We start from the raw sequence: 19888 nt of genomic DNA on the forward strand, positions 1-19888 counted from the left end.
GACCAGTGGATGGGAGAGGGTTGGGTGAAGGGGATGGTGGATGTGCTTTATACACAGGAGAAAATTCTCAAGTTAACGAGGGAGAGGCACAACCACTTGTGAGGACTGAAAGACCTCTATGGGCACCCAACCCTGTCAGCTTCGATTTGCTGTACTGACATTAGCACCAATGGCAACTCCTTTTTAAACTACACAAGCTTTTATTCCTCTTACACAGCTAATTCTCTCTCAACTACAGTCAACTGTGAATCCCCACCCCAAAGTGGCCTGCTCTGGAAACCCTCAGTTCCATCTCCATCCATGGATCAAGAAACCACTCAAGCTTCAGAAGATACACCACCAAGACCCCTGCACCCTCTATCAACTCCTTAGTGAGTCCTCTTTCTGGATTTGACTCAGACTGGTGATCATATCACTCATAAATATCTGAGGTGGCTCCCTGCACCTCAGCAGCAAATGTCAAGTCAGCATTTAGACAGTCAAAGAGGCAGAGAAAAAAACAGGACAGGGGCACATCGCTAATACAACTGATAAGTAGGCGAGGCGACAACCGAGTGCGTTATCACTGGACTGTTAATCCAGAAACCGAGCGAATATTCTGGGTACCAGGGTACAAATGCCACCACAGCAAATGGTGGAATTTGAATTCAATAAAATTCTGGAATTGAGAGACTAACGATGATCACGAAACCATTGCTGATAGTCGGAGCAATGTGTCTGGCTCTTCACTTCCTTCAGGGCAATTAGGGATGGGCAATAAATGCTGGCCTTGCCAGTAATGCCCTCATCCCATGAATGAAAACAAAAATTGTGAAACATTTTTACAAACATATCCCCACTTACACTCTAAAACTCTCAGATCAGTGAAGATTGCTGTCCGTCCCGGTGAAATCACTTTTGTGTGAGGGAGTAGCAAATTTTTCAGACAGCCCAAGAATGAAAGAAGCAGTGATGACAAATTATTGCTCACCGCTTAAAAACTACTGACTCCTTGACTGCAGATAGCATCAGACACCTGGGATCCTTCAAGCGTGATGTTGATAATTGCAAGTAATTGTACCTTAATGCCAATGACACTGAGGCTAACTGCAACATTCGGGGCTTGTGCTAGGGCCTGTCCCGGGGCACACGTCAGTCCATATTAGAACCACCTTGAGAGAGAGTACAGAATCAGTGATAATTGAGCAGATCTCTGCAGGCAGGAGTTAATCTCATTCCATTGATCACCTTTCAAGGCAGCAAGTTGCCATTCATTGAACCAGTTCAATGGGTTGTTCACATGCCCACTCTCCCTCATAGTTTATTGACCCCCACAAAAAAGCTGCTTGTCATCCTGCCTTTTACAATTTCAGCACCATCCTGCAGGATGCTTAAGCATTTAAGTGACATTTAGCAGTCTCCACACATTCTGAATCATTGAAGGTAAACCAATGATGGAAGGGTCAAATTGAAATGTCTCAGGATTCCTGTCAACCTGCTTGCCCATCATGAGAGACTTCACTGCAAAACACTCAGATATTGATGCTGTCTGATGCCTTAAGAGCTACCTAACCTTAGCGCTGTGTGATGTTAGTACATTGTCTCATGGACTACTGCTTTTTCCCTTTTTGTCAATAGTGCCTGCAATGTGTGGCTACCTGAGAGTGGGATCAGCCAATTAGCCCTTTTATATAAACATTAATGTCTAATTTAACACAGTGGCTTTGTAAATTGCCTTGCACTTGTTGGTTGTACGCACTCCCTATGTACAGACAGATCAATACTGATCTTTGAAAACCTCTGCTCCCATAGCTCCCTATTGCCCCCTATAAAGTCATAGAGTCATACAATATGGAAACAAATCCTTCAGTCCAATCAGTCCACGCCAAACATTATCCCAAACTAATCTAGTTACACCTGCTTGCTCCTGGCCCATTTCCCTCCATGCCTTTCCTTTTCATGTATTTATCCAAGAGCCTTTTAAACAGTGTAATTGTACCCATATCCACCACTTCTTCAGTCATTTCATTTCACATGCAAACCACCCTCTGTCTAAAACATTTGGCTCTCATGTTTTTTTTTAATCTCTCTTGTTTCTCCTTAAAAAATGCCCCCAAGACTTCAAATCCCCATCCTAGGGAAAAGACAACTATCATTAATTCTACCTGTACCCCTGAATATTTTATAAACTTCAATATATGGCTTCTCAACCTCCTATATCCAGTGAAGGAATCCCAAGTCTATCTTTATGACTCAAACCTTCCATTCCTGGGAACATCCTGGTAAATCTCTTCTGAATCCTCTCCAGCTTAATAATATCCTTCCAAATTGCTTTTTCACTGTAATCATTCCCTTAGCCATCCCATCTAATGAACCCAGACTCCAGAGGGTAGCACAGTGGCTCAGTGGTTAGCACTGTTGTCTCAAAGTGCCTAGGACCTGGGTTCAATTCTACCCTCTGGGTCAGCATGGACTTGAAGGGTTGAGTCACCTGCTCCCACAGCGAGGGGTTTCTATAAAATTCCCCAGGACTCCGTGGAATATCCCCTGACACATCCCTTAGCCATTATTAAGCAGATCCATCAGGATTGAGCATGATGATGTGACATTGTGGCGAATACAGAATTGAGCTAATAATGGGACAAGAAATTACCAAGCTGTGAAGCCAGTTACCTACTTTGATTTTCCTTTTGGGAATTTGTGCAATTTATTTCATTGCAGAAGGAAAAGAGATTTGGTACTGGCATAGAAAAGAGGCTGGTTGGGCCTGATAATGAGTTGCAAATTGTGGGAAAAAGGTAGTCACCACTCAATATTGAAATTCTAAAGCTGCCATTTTAATCTTGAGGGGAAATTAGATATGTATTTTCTTTCCATAAAGTTTCTGAACTTTTCATTCCCAGCTTACCTTTCCAGCTTTATCACTTTTGCTTAGGGAAGGGAAAATCTCTACCTCACTCGACTCTTCTTTTTAAATTATTACAAATGTAAATTGGACAGAGTGGAAGCAACTTTGACTTTTAGCTCTATATTTTCCACAAACTTTCACATTGATCACCAAACACCTACATGCAGGTTCTTCATAACAATAATAAAGTGCAAATGTCCTAATGCTATTCCATGCATTTATCCCTCCCATCACCACTACCTGTTTCTGTCACCTATTCCATGCATTTATCCCTCCCATCACCACTACCTGTTTCTGTCACCTATGCTCCATGACTCAACTGGGATTTGATAACTGCATTCTGCAGTATATGTGCAGCAATGGAATGGTACTTGGAAACATTAGTGACACGGTCATGCAGCACTTTGAGATGTTGATGCATCTTGTTTCATTAGGTAGGAAGCTATTCCGGGCATATATTGACAGAGAAATGACTGATGTCCTAATGATATCTCCATTTGACTTGTTTAAACACAACTGGCATTTACAAGATGCAGTGAATGTATTGTTGCTTTTGCAAATTGTGTCTGAACCTCTCAGTGCAAAGAGAGCAGCAATTAAGATGTGACTTATACTTGCCTGTAGTTTGAAAGCCCACAGCTTCAGTTTCTCTTGCCCCTCCCTTTAAAACTTTCATAGGATGATTGCTCATGATTAGCATCTTACAAGGCGTCAATTTGTAATTTTTGAGCTCTACTCCTATTTGCTCCTTCATATTTCATGTTTTCTAGTGGTGCAAATAATGTAATTCTGACATTGTACAAGTTAAAGAAACAAATGTATCGAGTGAGGCACATACAAACATGCAATATAGAAGCAGCAATCAGCCATTTTATCTGACTAACCTGCTTGGCCATCAATTAAGATCATGGTCAATTGGATTGTAGCCTCAACTCTCCATTTCTACTGACTCTGGATGAACATTGATTCACTGGTACATGTAACATTGAGACATGCTGAAGTACTCATTAATGCTTATGTCTAACATATTGCTGAGCTGAGCATTACAGGTAATGAGTTCGGCTTTGAGTTGGCTACCCAGTACTAGATAATCTGACTTGCTGAACATGGGGAAGCTGCACTGGGAAGGTCTCACAAGTCTCACAACACATGTAAGAAATGAAGCAGAACTTGCGATGTACAAAAATGCTGCTAAATGACCTCATGGAATTTTCTCTTTTACAAGCAAAGATACACTGGCATTGAAGGCAGACTAGAGAAGGTTCATCAGGCTGGTACCAAGTATGGGGCAGGGAAGGATTGTGTTAAGAGCAGTGATTGAGTAGATTGACACAAAAACAGAATTGCTGGAAAAACTCAGCAGGTCTAGAATCATCTGTGGAGAAAAAAATCAAAATGAACAATTCGGATCGAGTGACCATTCCTCAGGACTGATAGTAGCTAGTAAAATGTCGGTTTATTGCAAAAGATAGGGTGGAAGGAAGGGGTAAGAAAGAAACAATATGTGGGCATAGAGGCCAAAAAGAGAGAAGAAGGGTTGGACAGACAAAGGAGTGGATAACAATCCAGCTGGGTGGATGAATAGCCACTAATGGGGAAAGCTAGTGGTTAACAATGGGTTATCTAAAAGCAGACTATGTGATAACAAGGATGGCCCCATTCTCATTGGTACTTAGAAGAATGCGAGGTAATCTTATTGAAACATACAAGATTCTTAGGAGACTTGACAGAGTAGACATGAAGAAGTTCTTTCCCCTTGTTGGGCAACGTAGGGCCAGGGGACAGAAACTCAGAGTAAGGGGTTGCATGTTTAAGACAGGGAAGAGGTATAATTACTTCTTTCAGAGGATTGTTTATCTGTGGAATTATTTTATCTCAGACGGCTGTGTTATCAAGACTGAGACAGACAGATATTTGGTCAATTGGGACCCAAGAGTTACAGGAAAAGACAGAAACATAAAGTTTGGGAAAGTCAGACAGCCATAAACAGTCACACTATAGGCTAGAGTGCAGACAAACAGTCACATTGTAGGCTAGCATTCAGTCAAACAGTCACACTGTAGGCTAGCATGCAGGGGAACAATCACACTGTAGGCTGGCGTACAGGGTAACAATCACACTGGCTAGCATGCAGAGAAACAATCACACGGTGAGCTAGGGTGGCATGGTGGTACAGTGGTTAGCACTGCTGCCTCACTGCGCGAGTGACCCGGGTTCAATTCCCACCTCAGGCAACTGTCTGTGTGCAGTTTGCATATTCGGCGTGGGTTTCCTCTGGGTGCTCTGGTTTCCTCCCACACTCCAAAGATGTGCAGGTCAGGGGCATTGGCCATGCTGAATTGCACGTAGTGTTAGGTGAAGGGGTAAATATAGGGGAATGGGTCTGGGTGAGTTGCTCTTCGGAGGGTCGGTGTGGACTTGTTGGGCCGAAGGGCATGTTTCCACACTGTAAGTAATCTAATCTAGTAGGCAGAAAAACTGTCACATTGTAGGCTAGCATGCAGAGAAATAGTCACGTTGTTGGCTGGTATGCAGGGAAACAGTCACACTGTAGGCTGGTATACAGGGAAACAGTCACACTGTAGGCTAGCATGCAGAGAAATATTTTTGCTGTAGGCTAGCATGCAGGGTAACAATAACACTAGAGGCTAGTATGCACAGAAACATTTATACAATAGGCTAGCATGCAGAGAAACAGTCACATTGTGGGCTAGCTTGCAGGGAAACAGTCACACTGTAGGGTGGTGTGCAGGGTAACAATCACACTCTTGGCTAGCATGCAGAGAAATAATCACACTGTAGGCTGGCGTGCAGGGAAACAGTTACACTGTAGGCTATCATGCAGACAAACTGTCACACAGTAGGTTATCATGCAGAGAAACTGTCACACTGTAGGCTAGCATACAGGGAAACAGTCACACTAAAGGCTAGCATTGAGGGAAACAGTCACACTATAGGCTGGCGTGCAGGGTAACAATCACACTGTTGGCTAGCATGCAGGGAAACAGTCACACTGTAGGCTAGCATTCAGGGAAACAGTCACACTGTGGGCTGGCATGCAGGGTAACAATCACACTCTTGGCTAGCCTGCAGAGAAACAATCACACTGTGGGCTAGGGCGGCATGGTGGCACAGTGTTTAGCACTTTTGCCTCACTGCACAAGAGACCCGGGTTCAATTCCCGCCTCAGGCAACTGTCTGTGTGCAGTTTGCACATTCTCCCCGTTTCTGCGTGAGTTTCCTCTGGGTGCTCTGGTTTCCTCCCACACTTCAAAGATTTGCAGGTCAGGGGCACTGGCCATGCTGAATTGCACGTAGTGTTAGGTGAAGTGGTAAATGTAGGGGAATAGATCTGGGTGAGTTGCTCTTCGGAGGGTCGGAGTGGACTTGGGCCAGAAGGCCTGTTTCCACACTGTAAGTAAACTAATCTAATCTAGTATGAAGAGAAATAGTCACACTGTAGGCTGGTATGCAGGGAAACAGTCACACAGTCGGCTAGCTTGCAGGGTAACAGTCAAACGTAGACTAGCATGCAGGGAAACAGTCACACTGTAGGCTAGCATTCAGGGAAACAGTCACAGTGTAGGCTGGTGTGCAGGGTAAAAATCACACTCTTGGCTAGCATGCAGAGAAACAATCACACTGTGGGCTAGTATGCAAAGAAGCAGTCTCACTGTCAGTTAGCATGCAGAGAAACAGTCACGCAGTCAACTAGCATGCAGAGTAACAGTCACACTGCAGGCTGGCATGCAGAGAAACAGTCACAATCTAGGCTGCCATGCAGAGAAACAATCACACTGTTGGCTAGCATGCAGGGTAACAATAACACTCTAGATTAGAGTAGTGTTGGAAAAGCACAGCCGGTCAGGCAGCATCCGAGGAGCAGGAAAATCAACATTTTGGGCAAAAGCCCCTGATTTTCCTGCTCCTCGGATGCTGCCTGACCGGCTGTGCTTTTCCAGCACCATTCTAATCTAGACTCTGATTTCCAGCATTTGCAGTCCTCACTTTTGCCTGGGTAACAATAACACTAGAGGCTAGCATGCACAGAAACATTCATACTATCGGCTAGCATGTAGAGAAACAGTCACACTGTAGTCTGGCATGCAGGGAAACACTCACACTGTAGGCTGGCATGCAGAGTAACAATCACACTCTTGGTTAGCATGCAGAGAAAGAGTTACACTGTCGGCTATCATGCAGAGAAATGGTCATATTACAGACTAACGTGCAGCACTACAGTCACGCTGTAGGTTAGCATGCAGGGAAACAGTCACACTGTCTGCTACCATGCAAAGAAACAGTCATATTGCTGGCTAACATGCAGGGAAACAGTCACGTTGTAGGTTAGCATGCAGGGTAACAATCACACTGTAGACTAGCATGCAGAAAAACAGTCAACCTGCAGGCCAGCATGCAGAGAAACAGTCACACTGTTGGCCAGCATGCAGAGAAATAAGCACACTGTCGGCTACCGTGTAGGGAAGCAGTCACACTGTAGGGTAGCATGCAAGGAAACAGTCACACTTTATGCTACCATGCAGGGAAACAATCACACTGTAGGCTAGCATGCAGGGAAACAGTCACACTGTCGGCTAGCATGCAGGGTAACAGTCACACTGTAGGCTAGCATTCAGGGAAACAGTCACAGTGTAGGCTGGTGTGCAGGGTAACAGTCACACTCTTGGCTAGCATGCAGAGAAACAATCACATTCTTGGCTAGCATGCAGAGAAACAAACACACTGTAGGCTAGTATGCAGAGAAACTTTCACACTATAGGCTGGCATGCAGAGAAACAGTCACGCTGTAGGTTAGCATGAAGAGAAACAATCTACTGTCCGCTAGCATACAGAGAAACAGTCACACTGTAGGCTAGCTTGCAGAGAAACAGTTACACTGTCAGCTAGAATGCAGAGTAACAGTCATAGGCTAGCACGTAGAGAAACAGTTACACTGTAGGCTGGCATGCAGGGAAACAGTCACGCTGTAGGTTAGCATGCAGAGAAACAATCTACTGTCCGCTAACATACAGAGAAACAGTCACACTGTAGGTTAGCATGAAGAGAACCAATCTACTGTCCGCTAGCATACAGAGAAACAGTCACACTGTAGGCTAGCATGCAGAGAAACAGTTACACTGTCAGCTAGAATGCAGAGTAACAGTCATAGGCTAGCACGTAGAGAAACAGTTACACTGTAGGCTGGCATGCAGGGAAACAGTCACACTGTCGGCTAGCACGGGTTAAGTATGAATTCTTCAAGATTAAACAGATCTCTGCTTTATGCAGAAATAAAAACAGAAGTTTGGAAAACTAAGCAGGTCGGGCTGCATCTGTGAAGAAAATTGAAGGTTAACATTTTGGGCCATGACCCTTTCTCAGAAGGAAGGGTCATTGGGTACGTGAAAAGGCTAGGTGACAGATTTACCCACTGAAAGAGGCTATACAGGTCAAGGATGGGAAATGTATCAGAGTCGGGGTAAATCCATCATGAAGTTGGCCAGGAAATTCTCACAATGAACTATGAAAGGTGTGCTTGTGGTAATATAGTTGACCTCATATGACATCAGAAAGTAAAAGATCATTTTCCATTCTCTCGCAAAGTACAATGACCAATAATGGAATTATCATGAGAGAATACTTGCTTTGCAAGTTTTGCCACAAACTTACACTGTGCAACTGATTAAATGTTGGTTCCCCTCGAGATTCTGTTGTGGTAAGTAAGCCTTTATGCTGACAGTAGCCCTCTGACCTCATACTTAGTTCTGCTTTTGGTTTCCAGCTAGTTGTTTTAAGGTTCTGATAGTTCTTCTTTTCCTGAAGCTTCTGTTCAGCTTTTTTCTAGTTTCCTCGGCTATCGTTTGTCAGCTAACAGTCCCCAAAATCTTCACTCAGGCAGCAGTAACTGGGAAGAAAGGCCTACTCAATCTGTGTTTGATTGGTGCAGGAAGTTCAAGCTGTGCAATCCACTTTTCTAGTTTAATGTTCTCACCCAGTAATAATTACATATGCTCCAGATCATTGTCAGCTTCATTCTAATCTTGACATCTACCCCTTGTTCAGAAGCAGGAAATCAATTTCTAATGATTGACTCAAGAAAAGCTAATGTCATGGCTCTCTAGAGTAACACATTGAAATACAGTCCTGTTAACAGATTTTTTTAAAGATTAGATTCCCTACAGCAAGGAAACAGGCCCTTCAGCCCAACAAGTCCACACCGACCCTCTGAAGAGTAACCCACCCAGACCCATTTCACTCTGACTAAAGCACCTAACGCTATGGGCAATTTACCATGGCCAATTCACCTGCCCTGCACATCTTTGGACTGCGAGGAAACCCATGCAGACACATGGAAAATGTGCAAACTCCACACAGACAGTCACCCGAGGCTAGAATTGAACCTGGGACCCTGGTGCTGTCAGGCAGCAGTGCTAACCACTGAGACTTTCATTGTCTACCCTATCTAATCCTCTGATCATCTTGTATGTCTCTATCAAATCCCCTCTTAGCCTTCTTCTTTCCAATGAAAACAGACCCAAGTCTCTCAGCCTTTTCTCATTCGACCTTTTCTCCAGACCAGGCAACATCCTGGTAAATCTCCTCTGCACCTTTTCCAATGCTTCCACATCCTTCCTGAAATATAGCGACCAGAAGTGTACACAATATTCCAAGTGTGGCCACACTAGCATTTTGTATAGTTGCAGCATGAAAGCTTTAAAGCATTATCTTTAAAAGGTGCTTTCTCATTTTTGGCCACAATTTTAAGAAGCACTGAAATGAAAAAAAGCCACTTTCTTTAAGCAACTATGAAGAAAATCTGTGGAAATAATTTCAAGGATTGATCATGTGCCATTGGGCTCAGAGCTTTATCATCCTGTCTTCTCCATGAAACATTTAATTGTTTGCCATATTACTTGATGCACTGTTGATTACAGGAGCAGCAAATATTTTACTGATTTTAAACACAGCATTTCACAATGTTCCTTGCATCACATGACTAGCAGATGTTGTTCCACTAAACAGAAAACAAAGAGTTTAGGAACTCATTTTTTTAAGAAAATATGCCCACAACTGGTATTATTTTATTGTTCAGTTATTCTGTGTTTGATTACAGGAGCCTGGCAATTGATTTATACTCACTGTGCTTGATTGATTCAGCCTGGATATGGACACAATATGATAAACAAACAGAGAAGCTGCTCAAAGCCGAGCTGTAAACATGAGGGTGGTTGCAGTGATATTTTTAAATTCGTAAATAAAATGGCAGCATGCTAATGAGCTAGTATCATCTCTGCAACAGTTTTAGACACACATATCTAAACATCTCAGGAGACAAATTCTACATAAACAAGAAGGCAGAGAAAATTAAATATGATTGAACATGGTTAGAAATCTTATGATAAGGTGGCTCTTTCCCTTTTAATGATACTTATATAAAGATCAATTGCTCATCAGGAATTGATTAACTATGTGAGGTAGTTTGTTTAAATAATAAAACATATCACAAGTTATGATGCATATGTTATGAAGCAGGAGAAAGTGAGGTCTGCAGATGCTGGAGATCAGAGCTGGAAATGTGTTGCTGGAAAAGCGCAGCAGGTCAGGCAGCATCCAGGGAACAGGAGAATCGACGTTTCGGGCATAAGCCCTTCTTCAGGACTCCTGAAACGTCGACTCCCCTTCTCCTCTGATGCTGCTTGATGTGCTTTTCCCACCTACACTCTTTATCCACTTTGAATCTTGTAAAGCTTTCCTGATTCCTGAAGAAGGGCTTATGCCCGAAACGTCGATTCTCCTGTTCCCTGGATGCTGCCTGACCTGCTGCGCTTTTCCAGCAACACATTTCCAGCTATGTTATGAAGCAGTCGGTTTTCTATGTGTGTGAATCACGGACCAACAGCAGAGTGAATGCCAGGCAGAGGCACAACATTGTTTCCACACAGCACATGGTGTCCTTAAAGATGAATTCACTTAAAGTCAATGTTCACAAACCAAATCCCGTTCCTTGCCAAAAGAAAATACATCACATGATGGTGATTTTCTCTGGAGTTGTTGTTGATTGCCACAACTTTGCCACAATGTTGTCTGTCATTCATGTTTGTGTTGTCAAGTTTATTTTTGTCAAGATTTCATGTCATGCACTGCAGTTGCTGTTCCAGAGTTTGTTTACATAGATGTACTACAGCCAAGATTTGTTTTAATTTAGCTACTCACTATTCTATTCCTTCAAAGCTGTTGAAGGGTTCTAACCTGAAACGTCGACTCCCCTTCTCCTCTGATGCTGTTTGACCTGCTGTGCTTTTCCCACCTACACTCTTTATCCACTTTGAATCTTGTAAAGCTTTCCAACCTGGATTTTTTAAAAACTTATGTCAACGTTCTAGCCTTCTGCTGCTTCAGTATATTTCCTCCTTAGTAGCCTGTTGTGCACTCTCTTTTAGTCTCTTTGTTTTCTTTGAAGCTTTGTCCTCTTACATTTTCTGCTTCAGTGGTTATTTGGTTTCCTCTAGGTTCTGTTGCAGTTATTTCACTAGAGCACTATGAGAGCCACAAGGTTATATAGCACAGAAGAGGCCCTCTACCCTATCGAATCTATACCAACCTATCTACACAAATCCCACTTTTCAGCACTTGGTCCATGGACTTGAATTTTATGACATTTCAAGTGCTCATTCACCCACCTTCTAAGGATTGTGAGGTTTTCCAACTCTCCTGTCCTCTCACGCAGGTCACCCTATGGGTGTAAATGCTTTTTTTTTCAAATCCCCTCTAAATCTCCTGCCTCTCTTCTTAAAATTATGCCTCTTCATTATTGGTCTTTCAATGAAGTGAAAGCTGCTTCCTATCCACCCTGTCCATGCCCTTCATAATCTTAGACAGCTCAGACAGGCAGCTTCCTCTAAAGAAAACAACATGAGCCTACCTAAACTCTCTCCATAGCTAACATGTTCCAATGCAGGCAACATCCTGGTGAATCTCCTCGGTATCCCCTCCAGTACACTCTCATCTTTTCTATAGTGTGATAACAGTTCTTCAGCTGTGGCCTAATCAATGTTTTCACAGTTCCAAAATAACTTTCCTTCTCTTATAATCTATGTCACGAGATAATGGCAAGTGTCCTGTGTGGCTTCTGAACCATCCTATTCACCTTTCCTTCCACCTCCACGAATCTGTGGACAAGCACCTCAAGATCCCTCTGTTTCTCTGTGCTTCTGAGTGTCCTGCCATTCATTGCATATTCCCTTGTCTTGTTACTTTTTTCATTGAACTGTTGCTATTTATTTCTGTAAAAAAAAACTGTCTTATGAGTGATTTGTAGTTCTATGTTGTGTGTGGCATAGATCTTCATTTGTCTCTTCCTCTAGCATTGCTTTGAGTTCAAGCTGGTGTATCAATTGCTGTTCCTGTTGAGCCTGATATAGTTGAAAAGCATTTTGTCCTGGATATTCCTGTAAACCAGCACTCTAGTAATTAGATTGATGTTACGGATCTTATTGTTCATTCTGCTTCCTTTTGTTCTCTTCCAGCTCTTCATTCACCTTCGTGAGCTGAGCAGAAGTGTCACCTAAAGACTTTGTTGTCGAAAGTTTGGATTTCCCCTGAATTAGTTGATCAGCAATATCCAGTTAATTTTTCTTTCTCTCTTGACAGTATAGTCATGATATTTGAGCTCCACTAATTCGTTGTTCCATTTATCTTTCTTATACACTTTCATATGCAGTGTTGGGCTCCTTATCTAAGGTTAGAGACAAAAGAAACCACAGATGCTGGAATCCAAAGAAGACAGGCAAGAGGCTGGAGGAACACAGTGAGCCAGACAGCATCAGGAGTTGGAGAAGTTGACATTTTGGGTATAGCTCTTCTTCAGGACTTCTCCACCTCCTGATGCTGCCTGGCTTGCTGTGTTCCTCCAGCCTCCTGCCTGTCTACTCCTGATTTAAGGAGCAATGTAAATGCATTGGAACAATTCAAAACATGTTTATTCAATTGTTAGTTGGAATGGGAGGGTGTTGTGAGGAAACTTTGGATAGGCTGGGCTTGGTTTCACTTGTTTAGAGCAAAAGGGGATGTTTTGATAAGACCTTGAATAGCCTTCACAACGTGATCTTGGAAAAGATGGGTCCAGATCTAGAGAGGCATGATTTTGAAATTAGAAGTCACTCTTTAAGAAATGAGGAGAGTTTTATTTCTCTCAGACAGTTTTGTGACTTTGGAAGATTGTGCCTCAGAAGACGGTGGAGGTGGCGCCATTGAATATTTTTAAGGTGGAGTTTTGTAGGTTCTTATTAAACAAGGGAATGATTTGTTACTAATATCATATTAGATTCCCTACAGTGTGGAAACAGGTCCTTCAGCCCAACAAGTCCACACCAACCCTCTGAAGAGCAACCCACCCAAGCCCATTCCCTACCCTCTATTTACCCCTGACTAACACAACTAACACCACGGGCAATTTATCATGGCCAATTCACCTAACCTGCACATGTTTGGACTGTGGGAGGAAACCGGAGCACCCAGAGGAAACCCACGGAGACATGGGAAGAATGTGCAAACTCCACACAGACAGTCACCCGAGGCGGGAATTGAACCCGGGTCCCTAGCACTATGAGGTAGCTGTGCTAACCACTGAGCCACCATGGGAATGTGAAATTCAGAACGTAAAGAGATCAGTCATAATCATATTGAATGATAGAGTATATTGAGGTGGCAGAAATGCCCTATTTCTGCTCTTAAACTTATTTTTATGTTTGAATAGTTTGCAAGTATTTCTTGAATAGTCTGATGTAGTTTTCTTCTTACTCTGTTGTTTGATTGTTGTGAAGGCTATTCAAGTGCTGTGACTAGTTTAAGGCTACTGCATGCTGAATTACATGCAATTGCTGGTCCAGCAACATCTACACGGTAGAACTTCACTGACATCCAGGTGGATTGATTGTACTTTCACTCCCGCAGAATTGAACCTGTATGTGGAACTGGTGAATTGTTGCATGCTGAAAGCTTTACATTTATAATACATTTTCTTTACAATTCATTGAGGTAGTATATTGTTGGTCGCCCCTTATCAACCTTAACCAATAATGAATAATCACTAGTTTTCTGAAGACAGATCATTTGAATTTTCCAAAGCATTTGGATGGTGTGATGACATCAATGTATTTCACAAGAATGACAGTGTGTACTATGTGTTCACAATGGTTAATCTTACAGTGTGCATCATCATTTTCTAATTTGGCTGATAGGATACTTGCTGATTTTTTATTGCAGCTTGAATAGATTACTTGTGTGCAGTTAGTTTGAACGATGCATGACTCTACGTAGTTGCATCAAATTACTGTTGTCCAATACCACTGCAGTAGCTTGTTTTGTAACATTCCTTGCAAAATTGATTGAAATCTGACAATTTCCTGGACGCATTCAAAAGTCAACACCTTCCATATGTCTTGTGATATTTGCATATTCCAGTATATGTCAACCATCGAATTTGTATTGAGGTATAATAAGCTTTGTTGACTGACAAAGATTGCTTTTTGTTTACAACATTGAAAACCTACTGAAGAATGCATGAAAGTCTTTGATCTGCCTTGCAAATATTACTGGGAATCTTCCATGGGGGTGGATCTGATCACAAACTGAACCATCCTGTTTGCAAACTCTAGGGGATTGGTTAGCTCAGTTGGCTGGACAGCTGTTTGCAATGCTGAGTGATGCCAACAGCTGAACCAGCGAAGGAAAGTCTCTCCTTGTCAACCTCTCCCCTCACCTGAGGTATGATGACACTCAGGTTAAAAAACCAACAGTCATCGCTCTTTCTCTCTCTCTCTCTTTAATGAGAGAGCAAGACTATGATGACTTTATCTTTACATGTGAAGAATCATTAGTGAGCATTTTTCACCGCATTTGCTCACAGAACAGTCTAAAGACCCTATAACTTTATGTGTAAATAAATTATAGTTGATGAATGTGGATACTCAATTTGACTCTGCATTGGTTTTCTCATGTGATCCACATCTTTTCAAAATTTTAACTTGATCCTGGTGTGTTAAATATCTGTAGGATTTTACTCCCAAATACTAAGCAATGTGTTCAGGGATGTGTAGATTAGGTGCATTAGTCAGGGGTAAATATAGGATAATATGGGAGGGGAATGGGTCTGGGTGGATTACTGTTCGGAGGGTCAGTGTGGACTTGTTGGGCTGAAGGGCCTGTTTCCACACTGTAGGGATTCTAATTTTTTTAAAAATCTTAATTGCTTGCTTTTGTTTTTGCATTGGACAGACCAGAATTTAGAAACCATCACTCTGAATGTCATTTAGCATTTCGAATTCTGGTAGCAGGTCTTCTGTTTTCCAATTGAAATTAGGAATGTATTGCGATAGCAATTTTTGAGAAGACTTCTAGCTCAGGTTGAGGTTCTGGATGTAAGTTTGTTCAAATCAGCGAGCAAACTTACATCTCTCTTTTGGGATATTATGACAACATGTCTTTAACCTTCCCTTGCCTGTTGGTGATTCAGTGCACGACCTAATCACTACTTTTATCCAGTGATGTAAACTTGCCTCTCGATAGGGATTTGTCTACTTATCATCAAGCTGTGTTTTCAACATTTTCCTGCAATGTAACTAAAAAAGACACTGACGTTTATCTCATCCACCTTAACATAATTTGAGACTATCAACCATAAGTTTCACCTGTTCATTAATTTGTTTGCAAACACAATAGGCTTCAACAGCACAATGTTTTCACCGGAGCTCACCATATCATGTTAATGGCAATGGTATAATTATCAGTTGTTCACTTGGGAAGCAATTGAAATTGATTGAATCTAAGGATTTGTTTACTCAACACAGTAAAACACAATACAAGTTATGAAGTTATAAATCACACAACACCAGGTTATAGTCCAACAGATTCAATTGGAAGCACTAGCTTTCGGAGCGCCGCTCCTTCGTCAGGTGCTACCGCCTGATGAAGGAGCGTCGCTCCGAAAGCTAGTGTGCTTCCAAATAAACCTGTTGGACTATAACCTTTGTGTGATTTTTAACTTTGTACACCCCAGTCCAACACCGGCATCTCCAAATCATGACTACAAGTTATGAGACAGACTTACAGCAAACCAACTGATGTTTGTGTATGCAGTTTACAGAGCCACAGCAGACTCACTGCCAGGTAGAGTCGTAACATTGGATACTCACAAAACATAGGATCCTTAAAGGTAAACACTTTTATATTCAAGAAACTCATACAACAGTACATCCAAAAAGCAATCTTTGCACGTTTCCTCTGCAGCTTTGTTTTATACCTGCTCCAGCTGTGTGGGTTTCAGTAAAACCCTCTTACTATCAGATGACATTTTTGTGTCCATAGCCTTTTTTTAAACAAACCTGCATTTTAGAAAGTTGCCCAGCAGCTCAGGGTCATACTGATCTGATTGTTAGAAACTTCAAACCTGAAGTAAGAGCACAATCACAAAATTAAACCTTAGCCCAATAAATCTTACTAGCTTTTTTATTTTTTGCATTGGATGGGCCAGAATTTGGCAACAATCACTCCGGATGTTATTTTACATTTCGCATCCTGGTAGCAGGTTTGCTGTATTCCAATTGAAATCGGGACACTAAGGATTTTAATACCATTGACAGCACAGCAACTGCTGCAGGGACTGTCACTGAGAAAGATAGGGAGGCCAACTACATTGGTAGGAAAATAAGAACAAAAGCTTAAAGAATTATAGAAAGTGAATATAAAACCTGATCCAGCCAGGCACTAGTACAACACACTTCAGTTAACTTTACTTTAAGATCAGCTTCAAGGCCTTGAAGCTAGGCTGTGCATGTATTTATATGCAAATAATTAATCCATTGGTGTGGAATGGACACTACTTCAACAGAGGCAATTTATGCACTAAAAAGGACATTGCTATGAAGGTGTGGTGGTTTACTGTACCTTTAAGAGAGTTGAAGGATTTAGCAAACACACAGAGTGCTGGAGAATTTACAATGTAACTTTTGGTCCAGCAGCTAGCAACTATGAAACAAAAACAAATTCAAATACGGCCAAACAGTTTAAATTATGCCCCCAAGATATGAAACTCCAATCATGTTTGAATTTGGTATTTTGACAATATTAAAACCAATGAAATGACCCGATGCTTTGGGGTATAAACATTAAACAAATTGAACAGTTGGGGAAGAACTGCCAAGCCAACACATGCAGAACATAGAACATTACAGCACAGTACAGACCTTTCAGCCCTCAATGTTGCACCAACCTGTGAAACCAATCTGAAGGTCATCTAACCTACACTGTTCCATTCTTGTCCATATGCCTATCCAATGATCATTTAAATGCCCTTAAATTTAGTGAGTCTACTACTGTTGCAGGCAGTGCATTCCATGCCCTGACTACTCTCTGAGTAAATAAACTACTTCTGACATCTGTCATATGTCTAACACCCCTCAATTAAAAGCTATGTCTCCTTGTGCTAGCCATCACCAGCCAAGGAAAAAGGTTGTCACTGTTCAACCTATCTAACCCTCCGATTATCTTATATGTCTCAATTAAGTCACCTCTCAACCTTCTTCTCTCTAACGAAAACAGCCTCAAGTCCCTCAGCCTTTCCTCGTAAGACCTTCCCCCCATACCAGGCATCATCCTTCTAAATCTCCTCTGAACCCTTCCCAAAGTTTCGACATCCTTCCTATAATGCAGTGGCCAGAACTATACGCAATGCTCCAAGTGCAGCCGCACCAGAGTTTTGTACAGCTGCAGCATGACCTCACGATTCCGAAACTCAATCCCTCTACCAATAAAAGCTGACACACTGTAAGCCTTCTTAAAAACCCTGTCAACCCTTTCAAGGATTGATGTACATGGACACTGAAATCTCTCTGCTCATTTCCACTACCAAGAATTTAATCATTAGCCCAGTACTCTGCATTCCTGTTATTCCTTCCAAAGTGAATCACCTCACACTTTTCCACATTAAACTCCATTTGCCACCTTTCAGCCCAGCTCAGCAGCTTATCTCTATTCCTTTGTAACCTACAACATCCTTCAGCACTATCCACAACTCTACTGACCTTAGTGTCATCCACAAATTCACTAACACGTCCTTTTATCCTCTCATCCAGGTGATTATAAAAATGACAAACAGCAGTGGCCCCAAAACAGGTCCTTGCAGTATATCACTAGTAATCGAACTCCAGGATGAACATTTGCCATTCAATCACCACCCTCTGTCATCTTTCAGCTCACCAATTTCTGGATCCAAACCGTTAAATCACCCTCAGTCCCATGCCTCTGTATTTTGTGCAATAACCTACCATGGGGAACCTTATCAAATGCCTTATTGAAATCCACATGTACCACATCAACCACTTTATCCACATCCATCTCTCTGGTCACGTTCTCACAGACTGCCCACAGAATAGCTCTCTTAAAGATACCTTATTCTACAATGATCTATGAAATAAAAATCCCGAAGAAGAAAAGGAGACAGAGGAAGATACAAAGAGAAGATTCAACAGCTGGCTGGTTTTGAAATTTGAATTTTTTGGTAAATCTTAATCGGGGGTTTTATCAGACCAGAATTGTAGATGGGAAAGTAAAAGATAGGTTAGAGAAAGGAGTTATAAACAGTTGTTAATTAACATTCTATGTTAGACTTAAAGAATAAAGTTCTCACATTTTTTGTACTTTAAATAGTGACTTTTGGGATAGTGCTTGGCCTCTTGAATTTTAACAGATTACAGCACGGGTTAAATCACTTCTATGTTGCAGGTTTAAATTAGCAGGGGGAGTTTACTCCGTGCCGTAACAATATGTCGTACAGAGATATTGTAGCACATTAGGTTTTGCAGCCCAAAAGAAAACTGGCCATGCTGCAAATATAGTCCCTCTCGAAGTCTTTAATCTTCATGCAAATTAGTGTGTATATCCATGAAGAGTGGAATAATTATTTGCAAGTTGTTCATTTATGAGAACATTAGAGAACAGAATATAAATAAACACTATGCATGATGATTTAAGTAACAGTAGCAATGAAGAATCGCTCTGCTCTCTCTTTTCCTCAATGTCTGTATTCTGTTACACTCTGCAAGAGCAGGCGAATTCTGCAGACTATTGACCACAACATATAAAGATTTACTATGGGTGGTTAGGAATGCATTAGCAATGCTATAATTTATTCCAATGTTTCAGATGATACAAGGCAGAAAATCAAAGCATGAAGCATCAATGTATGTCACATAATCAGGCCAATTTGAGTACACACAGAGGGAGCAGTTCTTGCCTAGTTACAAGAAATGAGAATTCTAGTCGCAGGAGTTGAGTTATTACAAATGTAATAAGCATTACATGACCATAATCGCATACAGAATCCAGAAGCACATGCTGATGCTTTACAATCGATGATCACAAATTATAGTTATTGAGTTCGACCCATTTCTAGGATTTGATTGATCCTTCCTGCTTCATTTTTGAATTTTGTATTACAATCTTGCCAGTTTTATATCTTTTTAAGTATATCACTTTGTCTGTAGTTACAAATCATTATTTTTCCTGCACTAGCTCGAAAAGGTTCCAGGGCCCAGAGATTCTGTGTTTGCATTAAACATTGACTGTACCTTTTATGGTTATATGGATAAATTAATCTCACCAATAGCATGAATCGTAGATTAGAATTAAATGTGCAGTCTGGAGATCAAGCCCTTTACTACCTATATAAACATTGCCAGACAAATTTGTAAAGATTTTTAACCTCAAAGCTCGAACACAAAATAGATTCCTCACAAAAAGGAGTTTCTATTTGCTCTCACAAATACACACGTGTAGCTCTGGGAGTGACAGTTTTCTGTTTACAAACCCCAATGTAAGCATTGCACATTCAGCTCAAGCACAGTGCTGCGAACCGCAAAGGAAAGGACAGTGACCCCTCATTGCAAACTGGTAACTTGCATCCCACAAGCCAATTTTATCATCTTTTCTCTTTCTTTCCATAAG

The sequence above is a fragment of the Chiloscyllium plagiosum genome, chromosome 35 (genome assembly GCF_004010195.1).
Source record: "Chiloscyllium plagiosum isolate BGI_BamShark_2017 chromosome 35, ASM401019v2, whole genome shotgun sequence".
NCBI classification, from domain to species: Eukaryota; Metazoa; Chordata; class Chondrichthyes; order Orectolobiformes; family Hemiscylliidae; genus Chiloscyllium; species Chiloscyllium plagiosum.